We start from the raw sequence: 20138 nt of genomic DNA on the forward strand, positions 1-20138 counted from the left end.
TCAATAAAAAAAATCTGTATTACTCAATACAATGTAAATGTTTATTTTGTTTGTGTACGCTGATAAGATGAATAAATAGACTTATTCACTTGAATTAAATGAATAAATAAATTAAATAAATAATACTCTGGTGAATATTAAACGACAAAGTATATAATAATCATAAAATTTATAAATTATTTAATGCAGAGATGATTTAATTTATCGAACTGTCAAAATTACGAAAGCTTATAATTTTTTATAAACTTATTTATCTTTGACGCAGGTGCCGCGCACACATTACCAGTGCTGTGATATCGCAAACGGATTACACAATTTTTTACTTACACGCCCTCATTTACGACAAGCTTCTGTTGTATCGGCCGATTGCGATTATGGCAAAGATAAGAAGTTTCAATGTTTTAGATAAACGAGGTATAAAATTGACTTCAAAATATTCTATTATGTCAAGTTAATGATCCTGGTGAAACTAACCGATTGAAGTAAAAAGTGAAAGAAACATTTTTTGTAGGGAATTTAATCTACTACAAAACTGTCCATTGTTATTTGAACCGTATCTCTGATAGATTAGCCAGAATTTTGATTTACGGATTTGAAAATTTTTGCACCGATAATTTTCAACTGAATTTGAACCCGGGGTAATGAAAATTATTATTTTCACTTGACTACCCGGGGAAAAATCATCAGGCCTGATCATGCTTGATCACGCATGAATCATGCTTGATCGTGCATGATTCATACATGATTCAGGTATGACCGTGCATGATTCAGGTATGACCGTGCATGATTCAGGTATGATCGTGCATGATTCAGGTATGATCGTGCATGATTTATACATGATTCAGGTATGATCGGACATGATCCAGGCTTGATTTCGCACGATTATGCAAAGACATGTTCAATCATGCATGACTATGCATGACAAGACAATAATAGTCATGCATGATCCATGCAATATCATGCATGACCAAGCTTAATCATGAATAATCATGCCTGATCCATGCGATAGCATGCATGACCAAGCTTAATCATGAATAATCATGCCTGATCCATGCGATATCATGCATGACCAAGCTTAATCATGAATAATCATGCCTGATCCATGCGATATCATGCATGACCAAGCTTAATCATGAATAATCATGCCTGAATTTGTATGATCCATGCAATATCATGCATGACCAAGCTGAATCATGAATAATCATGCCTGATCCATGCGATATCATGCATGACCAAGCTTAATCATGAATAATCATGCCTGAATTTGTATGATCCATGCAATATCATGCATGATCAAGCTTAATCATGAATAATCATGCCTGATCCATGCGATATCATGCATGACTAAGCTTAATTATGAATGATCATGCCTGAATTTGTATGATTCATGCAAAGGCATGCATGCCCATGCAAATCCATGTTCAACTGTGCATAATTATGCCTGACTGAGCATGATCACGGATGCTCATGGCTGGCAAATATTCAGACATGATCATGCATGAGATTAACGCATGATCATGCGTGATCAGGTCTGATGATTTTTTCCCAGGTATCGATGATACGACACTAGAGTAGTAAAACGATTTCATACAGCATGCACTATTGTATGAATCTGTACAGAAATCTATGGAAGTTTTGAACGAAGAAGAACAAAACTATGGAAATCCATAAGAATCCATAGAGATATTTTCCACAGGATAAAAATCATCTTGAAAGATTCTTATAGAGATATTTCAGTCTAGGTTTTCAATCAATGCAACCATAAAGGATTCTCATAGGAGACCATGGAATGTCATCTAGGATTATTGATGACTTGAGGAACCCATAGAATTTCAGAAAAGTCATAGAGAAATTATAATACCAAAGTTTACATCGAATTTTTCATGCTTCCGCGCCAGAAACCTGAATTATATCAAAAATATCTACGATTGGTTAAAATAAACAGTACAAGGATCAGCTAAAAATACTCCTAAGTGTCAATAGGATTTATTTTTTAAATGATGGCATAATGATTTAGGTTGAATAGTAAACTCGGATCCTATTTACTCTTCGTTAAATTTCTTATCATCGGAATATTTTCTGAAGTTTTACGGACCTCACAAATATATTGATGGAACAATAACAAAGTTGGGTTCGATAATTGTCTTCTTCAAGAGTAGGAAAATTTTTTTCGTCATTGGAATCGTCACAGACGGCCGTTCGTCAATAACCCAAAATTGAAAATTCGATTCTGACAAAAATTTTTAAATTTGAACTAGAATCCCAGAGTTAATTATTTCTCCAAATAATTGGATAAATAGAAAGCAAAGTTTTGATTTCCATTTTAAGTTTATTTCTTCAGAATGACCAGTCACGAGCGAGGACTTAGATGAAAACTGGCTGTAATATTTCGACCAATATACATAATTTGAAGTTAACTGTGTAATGTCATTATAATTCGAGTCAACTAGAGTTAGAAAGTTCTCAAAATATCCATAATTTATGATAAAAATTTTAAAGTAGAATATTCCAATACTTCGAAAACGGTAATGTGAATACCAGTAATTTCTATTCTAAATAATATCATTAATGATATTTTAGATCTTAATATACATATGTATCTTAAGATCTGAGGATTCAGTGAATATGAAATTATTAATTCAGAATAAATTAAGTCCATTGTTGTCAATTTTTCCGCAATAAAATTCGGCGAAGAAATTGCAATTTTACGTTATAATTTCTACTGTTATAGCATTCATAGGGTTTCTGAACATATGCTTGATAACAAAGCAACGGAAAAAATTTTAATTTAAATTCCATTTGAAAATACGAGGAAATGACCTTGAAACATAAAGTTTTGTTAACTTTCATATTTTACTTCTAAAAGTTTGGCAGTTCGTTTTTATTCGACGAAATTTGATGCCCCAAATTTTAACAAGTCAAAATACTGATAAAAAAATAAATAAAAAAAATTAAGGTTTCCATAAAATCCTCAGTTAATAAAAGATTTAACAGAAATCAGAAAATAATAAATTTTTTCATAAATTTTGTATTCTTGCGGCGCTTTATAAATGCCAAATACTGAAGCATATGCGAGAATATTATCAACTGAGGCCACCTAGTGGCGAAATTCGAAACTATAACGGAATAAAAAATTTAAGACCTCGGATGATTATTTTTGTATCAAAATATATGGAAATGTTTTATTGACCATAATGTCTCTATACAATTATTCATTTTATCGGCTAAGTAATTTAGAAAAAAATATAAACGAACTCGAGTGAAAAATTGACGATTTAGTGGCATCGATACTTGAGATTTTAGCGACTCTCAATAAAAAAAATAGAGCTGATTTCAATAAGTTTACCCATTGCAGTGGAAAATTTTGTTAGAAAATAGTTGTATGTCATATCATCATCAAATTTTCGTACACTCGAAATATTAAACAAAAATTTTTTCATCAAAATTTATGTATTCATATTAAAAAATTTGCAATATACGTGTCAGTGCACACGGAAATTGACATAGAAATTTTTGAAATTTAAATGATCGAAATTGAAGTAAAAAATGTTCATTTTTATGCGTCAGCGGTACAAAATATTTTCAGATTATGAAAGATAATTTATTTTTGTGTAACGAACTAAAAACTTGGAACATTGAAACAGTAAAAAAAAATCGGTCTATAAGTTGACCCTGCGGGCCAGCCCCAAAACTTCCCGCTGTTTTCGAGCTCGTTGAGCTCGAAAACACTATTGTGAATACATTTTCGAGCTCTTTGAGCTCGCAAATACTTTTGTATGCCATGATTTTGTAAAAAACCATTTTTTAGTATTTCTTTCTCCCACGATATCTCGCGAACAAATTAACCGATTTTGATGGTTGAGGCGGCAATCGACGCGGCTTATAAAGCTCTAGAGCCCAGTCCATTTTGGAATTAATCCATCGAGCACATTAAAAGTTATCCAAAACAAACATTTTTGAAAAAACTTTATTTTTGGAATATCTCTGAACGAGCCCTACCGATCAAGCTCAATTTTCTCACGGCTTCAAGATATTGACAATCCGCGTCGAATTACACCTTAAAGTTCAAAATCGGTTCATCCGTTCAAAAGATACAGGTATTTACATACGTACGTACGTACGTACGTACATACATACATACATACACTCGGACATCATCTTGAAATTAGTCAAAATAGCATCCTAGGACCTCAAAACGTCGACATCTGATGGAAATTCGATTTTTGTAAATCGAACCGAAACCAATAACTTCCCGAATTTTTCGAAAATTCACAATTTTTTTGGCGGGAAGTTAAAAATGTTAATTTCTAACTATATTGTCAACCCAATTACAAAATTATTGAAATCAAGAGATTATTCTCTGATAACACTATTTGAGATAAGTACCAGATCATTTGCAGTTATACCCGCATGGAAAAGCTATATATTGTTAAAAGTATATAAAAAAATATATGGTGAATATGTGATAAATATATAGCGGCAAAAATATCTATATTGAAAAATATATGTTTTTTACATATATTGGATTATATATTTATCATAATATATTTACTTGTATATAATGTTTTGTATTTTTCTATATATATTATCTCATATAATGCTCAATATATTCTTATCGTATATGGATAGTATATATATAATTTATAAGTATAATATAATGAACTTATTATATATATCCATATATTTCGACTCATATAATTAGTGGTATATGGTCTCTATATAATTAATTATATATGAAAGATTTTATATGATTAAATATATGGTTCGCGGTATATTGGAAATATATTTTTCCACTATATTAAAACTTATATTTTTCGCAATATATTGAAAATTTTATTTTTTCAATTTACTTTTGCAATTTCTACACAATTCCACAAAAAAAAGTCAAATTTATTATTTTTTCTCCTTCTTTTCATTGACCTTATATTTACTGGCAATAACCTAAGAAAAGTAAAAAAAGTGCCATATATTTTACAATATATTGGAAACCATATATTTTGCAATATATTGGAAAACATATATAAAAAATATAAAAAATACTATATATTAATTAATATACTACTTTCAATATAATATATCAATATAAAAAAGATATATTAAAATATATATGTAAAACATACATAAAAAGTCATATATTGATAAATATATTGATAATACATTCTAGCAATATATTTTTTTTCAATATATTATCATATATTAATACGGCAAAAATATAAATATTATTTTATGTATTGTACAATATATCACATTATAATATTCATATATTCTATCATATATGTTTCAACATATAAAGTTTTTTCATGCGGGTACAATTTTTCGGTACGTTATTTAAATCAGTTCTTCATAATTGACAATGAAAGTTTAGGTGCACGGAAAAAACAGTTCTGTAAAAATGACACTAGTGGGGCACGTTGAGCAATTTAGCGCACTCGTGTATTTCCAGGAATAACTTGTAAATTTACACTCAGATCGTTTTTGTGTCGCTAGACCTTTTGAAGTAGACTAAATTACGAACCTAGCAGCACATGAATTTATTAAATCAGAAAGATTATCTTAAAGTTATGGAAGGTCAAACCAAAAAGTGATCAACTAGTCCCTCCCTACCTTATTATAAAATGTGTCCAAATCATACCAGCTCTTCGTCTTTATGGACTCTTTTGATCACCACATGATGAAATGTAACTCGTTCTGATCACTTACACTGATTTGTGCCTGAACACGTTAATTTTATTGAACATCATCATGAATAAAAGTTTAAATCACGCGTGTTTATTAATTTAATTTTTTTAATTTTCAAACTTTAACATCAAACGCAACTTGTTTGAGCTCGAAAAGCTCATAAAAAAAGTGCAGGCAAGAGTATTTTTGAGCACCAATGCTTTCGCGCTCCTTGAACTTTCAACCAGCGGGAAGACTTGGGGCTGGCCTGCAGAGCCAACCATCCCCGTGTAAAAAAAATTCGTTCCAAAAAGATTCCAAAAAAGTTCTGCATGTGGAACTTCTAAACATGAGACAGATTAGAACTTCGAATGGAACTTTTTTGGAGCATTAGTAATTTTGATGGTAAAAAAAAATTATAATGAGCAAATTGAGCGTCGAATAAGGACGTTTTTGGAACTTTTTTGGAATTTTATACAAGCATTCCAAAAAAGTTCCAGAGTCACCACTTTTGACTTTTATGTGGACTAAAAAAGGCGTTCCAAAACATTCCAAAATCACTACTTTTGCATCTTTTGTAGACTAAAGACGTTCCAGGAACATGCCAAAATAGTTCAAAAATCACTACTTAAAATTTTTTATAGAACAAAAAAAAACATCCATAAAAAATTCCAAAAAAGATCAAAGAACGTCCATTTTTGACTCTAAATTTGCTCATAAAAACTTTTTTTTTACCATCAAAATGACTAACGTTCCAAAAAAGTTCCATTCGAAGTTCTAATCTGTCTCATTTTTAGAAGTTCCACATGCGGAACTTTTTTGGAATCTTTTTGGAAAATTTATTTTTTACAAGGACGATCGTCCAGATTTTTTTCAGTCAATCCATAAATTATGATAAAAACTCGAATAACGCTAAGTAAAAAAAAATACCAAGTAATATAGATTACATTCGAAAGTAATTTAAACATACGATTCAATTTTTGCGTTACCCGCGTATTTATATATTCCTCTGTTTACTCAACCCCTCGGACTGATAACGCGAAATCTGTTGTTTTAGACTTGTATTGGAGAAGAATGAAAAACAAATATATCCTTGAGAATTATTAATAGTTCTCTATAAACAATTAAACAATTAATTAACAACAAGTAATTCATTACCATTGTTCATTTATTCATTATTCTTTATAATTATTTTTTTTTCATTGATATCTCAGGTGTTTACTCCAGACCCTGATGTCCATTTTTACCAAATACAAGGTATGATTACGCAACGAGAATCGGAGAAAATCCCCTATTCCTAAAATAGGAAAGCGGTTCTGACTCCTCCGGGATATTTCGGGGCACATGTCTTTCCGCATGAAAAAACTGTATATGTGAAAACATATATGATAGAATATATGAATATTATAATGTGATATATTGTACAATATATAAAATCATATTTAAATTTTTGCCGTATTAATATATGATAATATATTGAAAAAAAATATATTGCTAGAATATATTACCAATATATTTATCAATATATGACTGTTTTATGTATGTTTTACATATATATTTTAATATACCTTTTTTATATTGATATATTATATTGAAAGTAGTATGTTAATTAATATATAGTATTTTTTATATTTTTTATATATGTTTTCCAGTATATTGCAAAATATATGGTTCCCAATATATTGTAAAATATATGGCAATTTTTCTACTTTTCTTAGGTTATTGCCAGTAAATATAAGGTCAATAAAGAAGGAGAAAAAATAATAAATTTGACTTTTTTTTGTGGATTTGTGTAGAAATTGAAAAAGTATATTGAAAAAATAAAATTTTCAATATATTGCGAAAAATATAAGTTTTAACCCGATGAAAAAAGATTTTATACAATTGTATAAAATTATATACAAAAAATGGCCCGATCCAATTGTATACAATTTGTATAGAAATTGTATACAATTCTATACAAATTGTATACAAGTCTATATAATTATATACAATTTTATACAACTTATATACAATTCTATATAATTGCAATAATAGAATTGTATAAAATTGTATACAATTTGTATAGAATTGTATACAATTTCTATACAAATTGTATACAATTGGATCGGGCTATTTTTTCTATCCAATTATATATAGCATATATATAATTATATATAGTCTATATATAATTATATACAGTCTATATATAATTGTATAAAATCTTTTTTCATCGGGAATAAATTAGAAAAATATAATTCCAATATACCGCTAACCATATATTTAAACATATAAATTCTTTCATATATAATCAATTATATAGAGACCATATACCACTAATTATATGAGTCAAAATATATGGAAATATATATGAAGTTTATTATATTATACTTATAAATTATATATATACCACCCATATATGACAAGAATATATTGAGCATTATATGAGTTAATATATATAGAAAAATACAAAACATTATATACAAGTAAATATATTATTATAAATATATAATCCAATATATGTAAAAAACATATATTTTTCAATATAGATAGTTTTGCCGCTATATATTTATCACGTATTCACCATATATTTTTTTATATACTTTTAACAATATATAGCTTTTCCATGCGGGTTGGCACATGTATTTGTTGGAGACTTGAGTCCAAACAAGCAGAGGGAATACAAGTACGTTGAAGTATATATAGATCTATACAGTCCACATAACAAGAAATCCTTAGTATTGGTATCATTTTTGTTATAGTGTCTGTACCGGTATCTGCTGCTCTGTTATCCTGTTGATAGAATAGCAATCTGATATTCCTCTATTTATATATAGGTGTGAATAGACAGACAAAGAAATCGAGATACTCTGGATTCTATAGAAATTACTTATATAGATACCCAGATTCCTATATGAATTTTCGACACAGAAATCCATGGATCGAAATTCCTAAATGGGAATCCAGATTCCCATGATTTTCTATGGGAATTCTTATGTGAATTCATAGACTCCTATCATGATTCCTATAGATTCTTACTGTCCTATGTAGATTCGTACGGATTCCTATGCAATCCCAGAGATTATTTTGATAGGGAATGCATACAATTAGTTCCAGAATGGTAAAAAGTTGGCTTGGGTCTGTATGAGTCCATGTAGAAAATGGCCGACTTTTCAGAGGTGCGAGTAATTAGGGTTAATTTTAGTAAGTACAATTTTTGGTTGTTTGTCAAAAACTGGTGTCTTCGTTGCCCCACATGCTTATAAAAAAAATAGTGTCACATTTTGTGCTGCTTACTTATATATTTACTGGGTAAAAAAGTAAGCCATGTTTGAATATTTTTATGAGATAAAATTTTCTGTTGTTGATTGAAATCACAAACTGTACACGGAAAGAAAATTATGGGAAGTTTTCCTATGCATTATGGGAATGGTTCCCATAATAGTATGGGAATAGTACCTATACTACGATAGGAATGGTTCCCATATATTATGGGAACCATCCCCATAATAGTATGAGAATAGTTCCCATACTATTATGGGAATAGTTCCCATATCATTATGGGAACCATTCCCATACTATTATGGGAATGGTTCCTATATTGGTATAGGAACTATTCCTATAATACTATGGGAACTATTCCCATAATGTTATGGGAACCATCCCTATAATATCGTAAAATTCTTCTTTGGAACATTAGTGTAGAAATTTCCCAAAATTTGAATTTTCTTGAATGTTTTGTGCTGAAAAAAAATTCTTGTTAAAAATTTTAATGTTTTTTTGCCAAATACGATTTTTTTTTCAATTTTTGAATCTTTGTTTTTATGTTTAATAATATTTCTGTGTATTGTAGAAGTGATTACCACACTTCTTTAAATTAATTTTTTCATGATAATATGGGAACCGTTCCCATAATATTATGGGAATGGTTCCCATAATGGTATACGAACCATTCCAATTGCATTATGGGAATCATTCCTATAATATTATGGGAATAGTTCCCATACTATTATAGGAACCATTCCCATAATATTATGGAAATGGTTCCTATAATTTATGGGAATTTATGGGTTCCTATAAATTATAGGAACCATTCCCATAAATTATAGGAATGATTCCCATAATATTATAGAAAGTATTCCTATAAATTATAGGAACCATTTCTATAATTATAGGAACCATTCCTATATTGTTATGGGTATCATTCCCATAATTATAGGAACTATTCCTATAATTATGGGAAACATTCCTATAATTATAGGAACCGCTCCCATAATTTATGGTCGTAATTCCTATGATGGTATAGGAAAAAATTTCACAGAATCATGGTAACCACTGCCATAATTTTTTTTCCGTGTAGGCTAATAATTTCATACTTGGGAAAAATTTAGAATAATAACAAAATGCATGTAAAACTAAGACACATGGAATTTTTCTTGCACGATTCCGAAATGTATGAATTTTGTGAGTAAATCTTTAGTGATTCCTTGTTAGAATTATTATTACGAAATTAATGTTATATTTAACGGTAGTCGTGACTGTAATCATCAAGTTGTATAATAAAATGTCTTACAAATTCATTATGATTTGCTGTACAAAATCGAATGTACGGGCATACTAGAAAACCTTAAATCGTTTTGATACAGGAGTTTAAATTGTACAGCAAAAACAGAAATATTATTTCAGCCTTTTCTCGTTTTTACCCAGAGGTTGGGTATAAACTCATTGATCAAAAATTTTAATGATCTTCCAAGATACCATATCATAAAATTGTAAGATTATCGAATATTACTTGTAAATATATTTGGAACTATTTACAAAAGAGTACAAAAATACTGCTGGAACCAATTTGATGGCTACACGGAAAGTTCCTTTAAATGGAATTATTACAATAAATATAATCATATTATTCTATCGATTATAATAAATTCCTATGAAGACATCAGAGGTTACAATTTTTTCAGTTTTATTGCTTAAAGTAAACAAAAAAATAAAAATATGTCAACTACTATACATAATTTATACATATATTCATTGACTTACTTATCTCGATAAGGAAAATGCAACAAATTTTAAAATATTTAAACCTTGCAATAAAAAACGCTTGATGGAAATTTTGTTAGTGTTACGTCCAGCTCAGACGCTGAACTTTTTATATTAAATTTTATTTTTTTTTTATTTAAATTACGTGGCGACCAAATTTTATTTATCTTTAATAACTCTAGAGCGATAAGACATTTTAGTTGTAAAAATGTTTTTAAGATTAGTGAACTTGTTTGCTCTGACGCACATTGAAATGCTAAAGCAAACAACCAAATGCATTTATAATGACCCCTCGGGTCACAATAGAAAAAGGCCCAAAGGCCAACTGCCAATAATTTTTTAGAAAACAATTAAGAATTATCTACAGAAACATACGTAAAATATTTAGAAGAAAAAGTAAATTTTAGAAGGAATTTTAACAGTGACTCATTTTTTAATAAGTAAAATAAACGAAGTACATAATCTTGTAAGCCCTACATTTGTAAGTGTACTTTTGTAGATAATTTTTCGGCGTCCACGTAAACGTAAAATAGATACGCAAAGAAATGATTTTAATGACACGTTGTCCAGAATATTCAAAAGAATAATATTAAATGAACTAAATTTTAAATAAAAGATATTTTAACAAAGAAAATTCACATAAATAATACGCAAAATAAATTTTACCTAAGGGAAATTAGAATAAATAATTTTTTTTAAATGAAGAAAGTTAACAAAAGAATTAGCTGAATAAATAATATTAAAATAAATAATTCCTATCAATTAAACAAATAAATTAATAAAACTTAAACCAATAAAAATTCACGCGAATACATATAAAATTTTATGTAAATAAAATAAGTAAATTTATAATTTTTAAATAGGAAAAATTCATATAAAATTATAAATAAATTAAAGTATTGTTATACATAAAATATTGTGCATGTAGGTGTATGTGTGGATAACGCACACACATAGGCCTGCATCGGGGTGTGCCCTTTACCACTTCCCTAGCGGAAAATCCTAGGGAAAGGGAAAGGACCCAAGGAACTGTGTTCCGATTGGACACAGTTTTCCCCCAAACAATACACCAATTAGAACCTGACGGAAAATTATAAAAAGTGTTGACACACATCAATCACTCTCAATTTCTCAGTGCAGTACTAAGTTTTTCACTCTCAGTTAAGTCACAGTTCTCAGTCCTGGATCAGGAAGGATGAGAAAATTCAAGTACAAGTGTTCTCACACTTACACTAGTTCCGTACTAGTTTTCATTTACAAGTGTTCTCACACTTTACGCTACTTCCGTACTAGTTTTGTTTTTATATACAAGTGTTCTCACACTTCATTTATTTTATTTAATTGTACAAGTGTCCTCACACTTTACTATATTAATTATATTACTAGTGTTTAGTAAATATTGTGTCAATCAGGTTAGAAATATTAAGTTAGCGCCGAAATCAAATGTAATCGCGAATAATACAGTAAACTCAGTGTAAATCAGAAGTATACTCCAGTCTTCACAACTTCAGGTACTGTAATCTTTAAGTTTATGTATGCCAAAACATATAGAAACATTTCCAACACACGGAAATATTATAAAAGGATTTATTATATTCAAAATTCTATAGCTCTCTCTCTAGTATTTGAAACGAATTTTATCGTAACCATTTTATTGTAAATTAGAGTCGGCTGACTAGCCACCTAATGTTTTTAATATCAGATTTATTGTATTCACGTCATCAAAATTGTAAATTGTATAATATATAGTAGTTTAATTTGTATATTCAACATCTTTCATTTCAAACAAACCTTCCAGATAATTATTCAGTGTGATCCCGGTCTATTGGTCGAAAGACTAGGGCCAAAAATAATAATAATTAAATTTGTCCAAATATTACAGTACAAGCTACTTTTTGGACATAACATTAGAAAATTATCTAATTTCTTTCCTTAAACAATGAAAAAAAATCAATATGTTAAACGGAAAATTTTTCAATAAAATGTATGCTTTTATGTCGGAAAAATTTCGTTGCGTGTCAGTGCACGCGAAAATTATCGTATAAATTTATTAAATTAAGGAATTGGGATTGAATGCCAAAATGTTCATTTCATTTGTGAGCGACACAAAATTTTTACAAATCATCAAATGCATTTTTTTCCCCAACAAACCTAGAACTTGAAATTCTGAAAAAGTTAAGAAAAAGTACGTGATAAATTTTTCTTCGCTCTTAAGAATTTATTAACGTGAGTGACTGCCACACATGCGAGAATTTTTAAGCAGCATCGGCATCTAGCGACTGAATTTAGAACTAGATTCCATCAAATTTTATTAGACTTGTTTTTTTACTAATAGTAATTTGTTGTAATTAAAGTATAATTATAGATATTTAAAGTGTAAGCACTTGGAACTTTAAAAAATATGTGGAGCTCCACTTCTAGACCATAACCACGTTTTCGGTCGTGAAATCATTTTTAGAATTTCTTCAAATATATTTGATGACAAAAAAAATTTAAAAATCCACTCGTGAATTTTCGCTTCCGATAGGAGAAATTACGTGATGAATCTGAGTCCAAAATTCAGTTTCGTTGACTGCCGTATTTTACTTTGAAATTAAAAAAGGAAAAAATCACGCGAAATTTATATCAAATAAAAGATTTACTAAAAATTTTAAGATGATAAATTTTCATGGGACTTTATGAAGTTCGAATACCAAACCATGCGTGAGAGTACTTTTGAGGCTATCTAGTGGCAAAATTCGAAACTATAAGCTGAGTAAAAAAATTTATTGACCGGAATGTCTCAATCAACTCATTCATCATATCTAGAAATATATTGAGAGAGAAAGAAATCGAATCCGAGTAAAAAATTGTAAAATTCCAGCTGATAACACAAAAATCTCAATGATCTCAATTAAGAAAACACAACAGATCTCAGCAATTTTGTTAGAAGCTCATACAATTTACATGTATGCTATAAGACTTACAGAGCAAAATTTTGTCAACAAAACATATGCTTTATGTCGGAAAAATTTAATTGCGCATGTCAGTACAAATCGTAGAAATTTATTACATAAAGGAATTGGAATTGAATGCCAAAATGTTCATTTACATTTGTTAGCGGAAGAATATTTTACAAATCATTAAGTATATTTTTTTCCCAACATGCCTAGAACTTGAAATTCTGAAAAAGTTAAAAAAAAGTAGGTGATAAATATTTTTTCGCTCTAAGAATTTATTAACGTGGGTGACTGCTGTACATGCGAGAATTATTAAGCAGCATCGCCACCTAGCGGCTGAACTTCAAACAAGTTTTCTTTAAATTATATTAGACCTGTCCTTTTACAAATAGTAATTCGTTGTAATTACATAAGTAATTTCTTAATAAAATATTTCAAGTACGAGGTCAAGAGAAACTTAACCCTTCACCACTTCACTACCCGCATTCACCACTAACCCGTCACCCGCATCACTTTTTCATCCTTCGTCACTCGCGCGGTAAGCGCTGCGCCGCCGTGTTAAATCAAGCGCGCTGTTGCCACATTTTTCAGATTGCTAAATCTATATAAAAAATAATCTAAATGAAATTTTTTTAAATAATTAATTTATCGAAATTAAAAAATAAAAGATAGATTTTCCATTTTCTTTTTAATTTTTTTTATTAGGAATTACTACGTTTCAATTGAAATTAAATTTTTTTTAAAAACAATTTTATTAAAAAAATCGCTTGCTCATAAAATTATTACTCAAATGTATTTTAATAAATTATTTATTGTTGATATTATTATTATTATTATTGTTAATATTATTAATTCTATAATTATTAATAATGCTTCTATTGTTACTAGAATTTTTTCATTATTTTAACTCAAAATTAATTAAAAACAAAATAAAATTCAATTACCTGTTGTGGTTATAACCTCGAAAATCTTCTTGAATATTATACACAAATTACATCTAATATGAATATATATTTGTAAATATACTAATTAATATTTAAATAACATATTTTTGTTTGTGACAAAATACTTATTACGCGTAGAATTATTCTTAATTATTAATAAAAAATGTATCTCTATTGAGAGAGAATACCTAAATGTCAAACCTAAATATTTATATATCTATATCGTACAAGAGAATATTACCTCACACAAGTTGGCAGCAGCGCGCGGCGGACATTTACCGGTTACTTATTCGCAATGGGCGGCGTCGCGCCGCTTTTCAATTTCTTTCGCATGAAAATATTTTTTTTTAACAAAATAATTTATTTCTTAGGAGCGGCTTATGCTAGAAATTCTTTTAGAATGTCTAATTCAAGTATTCTAATTTTTTCGACGTCATCCGTCACCGTAATTATGAGAAAATTGCATAATTGTAAAAAAGGCGGTGCCGCGCTCATTGAGCGAGTGACGTAGGGTTAATAAAATTAATTCGGTTATTTTCACATTGTAAAATTTTTTATAAATCAAAAGGTCAAAGTTCACTAATAAGTTTCTTTGAGCTTTTACCTCAATTTGAAAATATTGTTAGAAAAATTTATTTGATTTAATTAACGATGCAAAAATAATTCTTACTCTTTTTTATATTTCTTGTAATTGGAACATTTCCTGAAGTTTTAACGGATCTTAGAAAGATTTTGATAGTGAAAAATAACAGAGTCGAGTTTGATAATTGTATTCTGCAAGACCACGAAAACTTATGTCATCATCGTAATTTTTATAGACTGCCACCTTCAATGATACAGAGTACGAAAATTTGGCTTTTAACTAAGTTCTTTAAATTTGAATGAGAAGTTTTCAATTTTTTTTTTTTAATGTCCTCGAAATGCCTGTTAACACTCTATACAATTTGATGCATTCTCATAATAATTCTAGTTAACTGGAGTTGGAAAATTCTCATCACATTTTTGTGTTGTACTGCAACAGGCATCAGACTGCCAGAAATTAGACCCGGAGCTAAAAGTTCTACGTAGAGATAACTTGAAAAATTTTGAAAATAAATCTTATAACATTTCCATAAAATATCACTTATCTAAAGATCCCAATCAATGACTTAGGCTGGAATGAGGAATTAGAGAAAAATATTTTCCATCGTACATCTTGATTTATAAAAGCTGTGAGTTCACAAATTATATTCACGAAGAATTATTAGCAACGGAACACCATAAATTTTCTAATAATTGCAATAATTGGTCAACCATCAATATCATTTTCGTCAACCTGAGACGACTTGGATATTCCTGATCAAATATATGACAGAATCCAATAGACATTCGTATTGTTTCATTTTATCTATTTTTTTGAATTTAATTTCTGGAAATTGTACGAGAAAATAATATTCGTAATACTTAAATTTTTGTTCCTGAATTTCTATTAAGAAAATTAGAGTTATGAAGGATAATTTGTTACATTTTATATATCTATCCATGGATTCATATCGGAAAGTTATTAACTAGAGGAGCTGAAGCATAGACGAGAATATTTTCTATTCTGCGCCATCTAGCGGCTGAAGAAGAAATTAAAGAAAAAACTTGTAACGTCACAATTTTATAGTCTGATAAAAATTTGTGGTCGAAGATTCTGGTGGAACTGAATGATAGTAAAGATATTTTAAGGAGACTTTTAATTTTGATGAAAAACTTTAAATTTTAAATTCAGGAAAAAAAATATTAAATTCAGAGAATAATTAAAAGTAAATTCAGGAAAAATATTAAATTCAGAGAAAATAACTGAATTTTCGTGATTTCAAAACTTTGTTCATCAATTAGGAACTTAAATAATTCACAACTAAATTTTGCCTTGAAAATTAATTTCATTAACTTATACTGAATAAATTTAATTTTTAACATGAGCATTTACTATTTAACGTGTGTATCAGAAATTTTCAAAAACATATTCTTCTAACAATCCAAACGATTCCTTCATGAAAATTTTAAATCTTCGTTTTATCTGAGGTAGCAAACATTTTATTGAATTCTGGCGAACCCACAGTAAACGAGGATGATGGAAAATTAAATTCACGGTTCCAAAGAGTCGTAAAGTGGATTCATTATTTACAATACTTGAAAAATATTGAACTGAATGTTCATCTATAAATATTCGAATTCATCGAAAACAATTTTTACGTATCAAGAAGTTATGAAAATATTAAGATCAATTTCAATTTATTTGTTTCAAATGCTTTAGCACATGCGGGAATGTCAGAAACTCAAAGCCACCTTGCGGTTAAATTTTCAACTAAATTAATTTATATTTTTCCGATTATAAAAAAATGTATATCATAATTTTTGAAAATTTCGAGAAGCTCAAAATAAAAATATGAAAGAATTAGCAAGAGCTGATATCGATAGCGGTAATTTTTTTCACGCAATTCAATATTGTGATCTGAAAATCAATTATATTGAGGAAATTATGCTAGATTTTTCCTTGGACTATAATCGTACCAACACACTACTAGTCGACCAAACGAAATCTTTGAAATCACATTTTTATAAAAACGGGAAAAGACAAAAAAACGATAAAATTCCTGTGACCTTTTTGACAATAATATTTCTGTAAAACCATTCGTCTAGTAGCCACTGCAAATTGAATATAAGGTTAAGTCGAAGAATCCAGAATAAGAACTACACGGAAAGAAAATTATGGGAAGTTTTGCTATGCACTATGGGAATGGTTCCCATAATGGTATGGGAATAGTACCTATACTACTATAGGGATGGATCCCATATATCATGGTAATGGTTACCATGTATTATGGTAACCATTACCATAATATTATAGTAACGATTACCATAATGTTATGGTAACGGTTAGCATAATATTATGGTAACGATTACTATAATATTATAGTAATTATAACTAAAATATATGGGTTCCGTTCCTATAATCAACATTTCAAAAAAACCGGTTACCATGCATTATGGGAACCATTCCCATAGTATATTGTATTTGTTACCATAAATTTCTCTCCGTGTACACTAGTATTTATTAGATCAGTTACTTATAGGGATATTTTATGTGGTTGTCTCTCTGTGGACATCGTGTACAGTCGCAAGACTGGGGTAGGGATGAGCGATCAGACTGATAAAAAAACATAACGAGTGATAGTAATGAAGAAATAAACAATAAAATAAATTCGTTATTTTTACTTCTTGTCTCATTGTTTATAGAGATACTATCAATAACTCTCAGGATTAGTTTCCTTATTTATTTTTCGAATAACGTAAATGAAAAACAGATGCTGCGTCACCAGTCTAAGTGATTAAATAATCAGAAAATCATATAAATACCCCCAGTTTCTTATGCTTGGCAGAATATTGATTCAAATTTATCATTCGTCGGTCAACAAAAAACTTAAAATGTCGAAAATAGTTTTACTATTATCTATTTTTGTATTATTTGGCATTTTTGCCAGTGCATCTGCCGGGTGTGACGGCCAGTGGGTAAGTCATTACTTCAAGATAATATAAAAAAACGAAATTTTAAATCTTAATCCATGGTTTAAAATTTTAATAAAATTTCTACCATAACTTTTGAAGTTTTAAATTTACAGGCTCGCGACGTAAAACTTTCTACAAAATTAAATTTTATAAAAAAAAAAGTCCTTATCCGCGAGCTCGTAAATTCAAAATTTACTAATTTGCAATCAAAAAACTAAAACTGTGGTAATTAAGAAATTTCGATTATTAATTTACGACCAAAGCATCATAAATCTTTGAATTATTAATTCACGGACTTGCTTATTGATCCATTTGTTGTCGAAAGATGAATCTTTTATAAAGCTGTTCTATTAAATTGATAAAAAAAAAAATATTATTGGGTTTGTTGTAAATAACTAAAAAAATTTTTCAAAATTGACTTTTTTTTCTTAGTGTCATCCTTCGCAAGGTTATGGCTGTTGTCCCTTCTATGGATGTAGTTCATACTTTAGCCAAGGTAAATGTGTACCTAATGGAGAAATTCGATACGGCTAGAGTAAATGATTTCAACAAATGGCAGCAGATTTATAACGACAATGTTCCACTATAAATTTCGTAGTACAAATTTATATTATTATATGAATCTGTAAACATATCTGTACATTTGTTTTATTAATAAAATTTTTCGTGGAAAATTCACTTCATGACATTGATTTCCATTGTACCATTTTTACAATTTTTCTTCCTCTCTCTGTCTTTCTGTCTATAGGTTCCTGATCAGCTAGTGATCTCTAATCTGCGAGTTTTTTGTGGCCGCCATGATGTTTTAAGGCACAAAATGGCGGAGGTTAGGCCACTCGCCAAGAATCATGTAATATACATATATATTAAACTCTCAAATTAAAGGACTATCTTGTTTTTAAAGAATATTTAGAAATCGAAAGGGTATCTTAAAACATGGCGCCAGTTAAAATTTAAGCTCTTAATATTAATATTAAGAGGTGGCTGTTTATAAATTTCGATGTAACAGGGTAAAACAGATCCCCATGATTAAATATTGATGTTTAAATTTGAATTTGTCCACGGTCGATAACGGATCCTAACTATACCCTGGTCTATTAAATTAAGTGATTCGACGTGTCACCGGGGGTTGCTAATCAGTGATACCCGAACATCTGTCCCTCTCTTTGGCTAATTAAATTAGTAGGGATAAATTCTCCGGGGGTGAACTGAAGAGACCCGAATTGAAGAAGATATAAATGCGTGCAGAATTGAAAATCGAGAATCAGTCGGACAATGAAAATGCAAGACGCATTGAGTATACAGGTAATTACCTGAATTCGTTTCTTATTCACGCAGAACGAGGCGATAAAATTTTATTATTAACTTTGGTTATCAGGCCCTCCGAGGCCGATACTTCAAATAAATTATAATTGCTAATTTGTACTGATCAATGACAGATTAAAAGTACCTTATATAAGTCATTGGAAACGAGACGAGAGAACGAGATGAGACCAACAAATTCAAGGAAAGAATTGCAGACCATCAGATATAGAAGAAAGCAGAACATCCAGCTTACAGAACGAAGCAAATCAGTCCATCAAATAATAGCTCGTCGGTTCGTTGCAACATATTGTATCGAAGTAAATTACAATTTAATTGAGGCCTAAAATTAATTTATCAATTATCAGAACTAATTGTAATATTAATGTTATCAGCAGTTTTGTTACTCTAAGTAATGAATATCAAGATCTAAGAATTGAGAGAAATTAAAATATATAATGGTTTTTTATCCCTTGGAAATAATCGTCCCTAAGAACCATGAAAAAAAATAAAAAAAAATTTCTGAGCTGATAAAGAAAATTGATTTAATATCAATTAACTTCGCTGATGTAAATTTTTTTTCAAAAAATCTGGTCGATTATCATTCAATAATAATTTTAGCCGTCAGTGGAATGAAATGTAAATTTCATTGATTATGTTTGACGCAACAGTTAAAAACTAATTATAAAAAAATTCGACACCCAAATTTACAATTCTTGTGAAAACAAATTATTGTATT

General features: G+C 29.1%; 2 protein-coding genes and 1 long non-coding RNA gene across 5 annotated transcripts in view; 2 read left to right on the top strand and 1 right to left on the bottom strand.

Annotated features, from left to right (window-relative positions):
• LOC130677064 (ankyrin repeat domain-containing protein 6) overlaps positions 1–20138 on the bottom strand; it is a 153569-nt gene that overhangs the window by 62497 nt on the left and 70934 nt on the right. The window lies entirely within an intron of this gene.
• The window catches only part of LOC130677065 (uncharacterized), a 95866-nt gene that overhangs the window by 52628 nt on the left and 23100 nt on the right, over positions 1–20138 (top strand). The window lies entirely within an intron of this gene.
• On the top strand, positions 17751–18775 carry LOC130677066 (uncharacterized). Its single transcript, XR_008991522.1, has 2 exons — positions 17751–18100; positions 18530–18775. It is a non-coding gene; the product is annotated as an uncharacterized LOC130677066 (long non-coding RNA).

The sequence above is a fragment of the Microplitis mediator genome, chromosome 11 (genome assembly GCF_029852145.1).
Source record: "Microplitis mediator isolate UGA2020A chromosome 11, iyMicMedi2.1, whole genome shotgun sequence".
Lineage (NCBI taxonomy): Eukaryota > Metazoa > Arthropoda > Insecta > Hymenoptera > Braconidae > Microplitis > Microplitis mediator.